Here is a 4,113-nt window from a genome sequence, read left to right as displayed (position 1 = left end):
TTGTGGGCTCATCGCTCGGCTCAGGTACGAACAGGTTAGAGGAAAAGATGACGCTCACAGGGTCATCGGTCCCCTCACGGGCTGAGGGGACGCCGAGCGGCGATTCAGGACCATGAGCAGCGCCCAAGTTTTCCAGCTCACTGTCCGCGGACCAGGCTGTGTGTTTGTGCACGGGGTTTGGTCATCCTGCGGTCCTTTCCGGTAGCCCCCCCAACTAGCCAATGAGGTTCCTTGCCCACTTTCGGATCAAGTGCACGCGCAGCCTCCTCTGATTAATGATCCACGTGTCATCGGAGGAGAGCAGCAGCTACACCGCCTACCTGAGCTGCAGCCACCGCTCACGCTGCTTTGATATTTCAGCAGCGACGCCAGGGGCTGCCGCGACGGGGGGATGTTGTTAGGCATGCGAGGGAAGCAACGGGGAGTGAATTCACGTTGTGTTCAATGACAGTCATGTTTGATAGGCAGTAAATAGAGCGGGTTATTCTGCCATTCCGCCACCACCACTAGCAGCAGCTGCAGCAGGTCGAGGTGCCTCTCACCCATCATACACTGCGCAGCGCCCTAAGACAGGCCATGCAATCAGAGAGATGAATCATGTTGATAAGCTGAGTGCATTGCCTCATAGGGCAAGCTTCTCAAGGCAGATCGCCTGTCTGTTGTGAATCTGCCTACTGCGCTCTTTATTCTGACACCAGGAAGAAGTCACCAAATGTTTAGGGGGCTAATTCTAATCAGAAGATGAGTGACTTCAAAAATCTGATCTGACAGAGTGTTTGTCATGTGTTACTTTTTTTTTTTGTGGCCTTTAGGTGGTCAAGAGCAGATTGTTCAGCCCCGTCTGAGGTGTTGCTATGGCTTCTGTGTGCTCACCAGTTCTCTGTGTGCCAGAGCACACAGACGCTTTTGTAAAAAGTAAAAGAAAACCAGATATTAGATATCGGAGTTACCATGACAGCTGTCTATTTGTAGCTGACATTTCTGTGGCACTTATCTCCACAAGAGCTCTCCGCTAAAGAGAGGCACTAAAGTGCGTTTCTATTGTGGTTGGCACTGTATTATTTGTGAATGATTTCCAACACATGATTTCCTGAACATCGGTGTAAATATAGAGACATGTGCATCAAGCTTCCCGTCCTCTTTGTTTTTTACTGAGCTCAGCTGTTATTAGAAATCTGATTAGATTTCCTGGTTTAAATGTCATTTTACACTAAAGGTTTTCAGTTGCTTAAACAGCTGCTTGTTTCTTTGCAAAATAACCTTGCTGTGCAAAATAAAGACTAATCCTGATGTTGTAACAGCATGAGACTGGAAATCAGGGTGAAATTTAGGAATAGTGAGTTCAAGTTTAACCACACCCTCACAAACTGTGATGCTTTTCATAGACGAGAAAAACTCCCCTTGTATTTTCTTGCATTTTCTATTTAGCACCAGCCCTAAAATACCCAGCATTATTTCATAGACACGAACAAATAACAAAAAACAGAAAGTTGCTGACTTTTTGGAACATAAGATCGTTTTAAACATTTTACATTGATTTTTTTTCCCAGTCCTCTCCTCCAGTATCGATTATCCACTAAATCACAGTGAAAAAGGCAGAACACTCAGACATTACTTGTTTCACATTAATGCACCCGCTGAGGAAGATCCGGAGAAGAATAAACATGAAGGGGACATCCTTCTGCTTCACAAGTTAATCTCACATTTTCTTGTTTAAAATAAAAATCTGCATTTATATCAGGATCCACCGTAATCCCATCCCTGAGAAGCCAGCCGTGCAGCAGTGAAATTCATAAGCGGCTTTCAGCTCTCGTCGGGTGAGTTAGGCGTGAATAAAGGTTGAGTTTACACAAAAGCTTAAATATGAAAATGTAGTTGAGGTAAGAGAAGCTCCCTTACCACTGGAAAATGTACTACAAGGAGTAAAATGAATGGCTTACAAAGGAACAACGAACAAATAAAATCCACTCAGAGTGATGCTTTAATCTTTTAATTTTGCACTGTGCTCTTCAGTTGGGCTGATTCTTATTCATTAATTTTTTGAGCTGAGCTGTTTGTGTTTGATATAATTCCCTCACCGCACCCTGTTGATCCTCTGTTTATTTCACAAGAGAGAGTTTTTCTTAATTGTGTGTGTGACCAGGCTAAAATCCCTCAGAATAAATTCAAGCTGTGTGCCTCACACTGTGTGTAATGGATGGACGTGAGGGAGCTGTAAACTGTCACATACACGCTGCCGGTTCGCAGGGACATTTTCTCCTGTCGTGTACCTTAAATATAGACACGATCATGTTTGTTTTCAGGGTGCCACGATCATTGCGTGAATGCATCTTTTTGTACATGAGGTTTACCAAAGAACAACAAATTGGAACGGCAGCTCCGTTTGCTCACGTTCGCATTCCTGATCCAGATAGGAAGGTGCAGGTTGTGACCATTATTTAAAGATACGATCTCAAAGATAATCATTTCAAATAAATGTGGATTGCATGATTATCTATCGCAGAATGGGGTGATTTACAATAGTTGCATCCTTACAAACTGGGAGGCTGTGGTGATAAAATGTGTAAAAATACAGCACTAAGTTACTTCTAATGTGATCTCTATAAACAGATATCAGGATATGACTGGAGAAAGCTAAATCATTGCCAGACAATGCCAGGCAATGGCTCATGGGATTGCTGCTGATGCAAACCAAACATTTCTTACTGCTGCCGATTGACTTTAAAAACATCTACCTTGGAAAACAGAAGTTGAAGAAGAAAATGTGTTTGTCAGTTCGTTAAAAATGTGTCTACAAAGCCACTTTTTTATTTTTTTTTAACAGAAAATCGGCGAGATTCATTCCCCACTGTCACACTCTGACAGAATCAGAGGCTCCTCTTGCGTCTGTATTACTGTGTCACCGTCACGTTACTGGACTGTTTTAATCCCACGCTGTAACATAGCATAGGTATTTCAATACAGATGGTGTTTTAGCTTGAAAGCTCATTTTAATGAATGCATTAAGCAAGTCCAAGTGCAGAGAACCCTTTGAAAACCAGAAGGTCACTTTCAAACCTATTCTGGGGTTTGGGCTCTATTCGTCCTTACTCCCTCCTCTTTACTTTGCATTTTTCCTCTCTACTACCCTGTCACCATTTAGACTGAAAACCTTCAAACAAGATCCCTTTAGATTCAGGGTTAAAAGTCCAAAACATAGCTTTGCCTGCCATGATGAAGTCTTTGAATGTTAATTGCCTGGTGTTGAGTGCCCAATACAAGTACTGGGAAGCTCGAAGCATGGCAGGTACCAAATACCTCTTTTTTGTTAATATTGTATCTGTCCTCTCAAGTACTTACAAAATACTGAAAATATTATATTGGAGGACACCTTCCAAAGTTCAAACACTTTTTCTTTAAAGTGCTTTTATATAAAACCACTCCAATTATACTGCATCCAAACACAATGTGCAAATATTATATAAACCTTCCTACTTGTGTCTTTTTCTCCTGAGCACATATTGACAGATCTCTTTATGATATACAGTATTTTTTTATTTATTTTTTACATTGAATATAAAAGCAGGCACAGAAGAAGTGTAATGACAGTGACAGTCAGTCCAAGGTCAAAGCCACATATATGAATATTTCCGCTGACATTAAGAACATAAACCTCCAGGAGAACAGACGTGGTGACAGCAAGAATCTAAAAAGGACCAGGAGTACAACACTGCATACTGATCAGGGATCATGAGCCATTTTGCCGTCGAGCTGACAAAAGACTCATATGTCTGTGACACAAAATGCCACGTGTTACATAAGTCTGTCCACTGAAAGGTTTATGTGATTACATTGAGTATATGTAGCTGTTCACACTCATACCGGAATGAATACATTTTCTGATGCCTCATGAGAGACTATTCTTAAAACTAATCGTCCTATAACTCTTGACAGCGCAGACAGAAGGTCTCAGAGAACATGGAATGGTCACATTTCAGCCTACGTTGCGTGGGCTAGCACTATCCTTCAGTACTTTTCACTGCACCAGCGCACATGTAATTTAATTTCCCTGTAGTTACCGGTGCCCTTGAGTCATCATTGAGCACCACCGTGGGGGTCAGTTACCAGAGACAT

Source organism: Chelon labrosus (genome assembly GCF_963514085.1).
Source record: "Chelon labrosus genome assembly, chromosome: 14".
In the NCBI taxonomy this organism is placed as follows: domain Eukaryota; kingdom Metazoa; phylum Chordata; class Actinopteri; order Mugiliformes; family Mugilidae; genus Chelon; species Chelon labrosus.
This window is presented reverse-complemented; position numbering follows the sequence as displayed.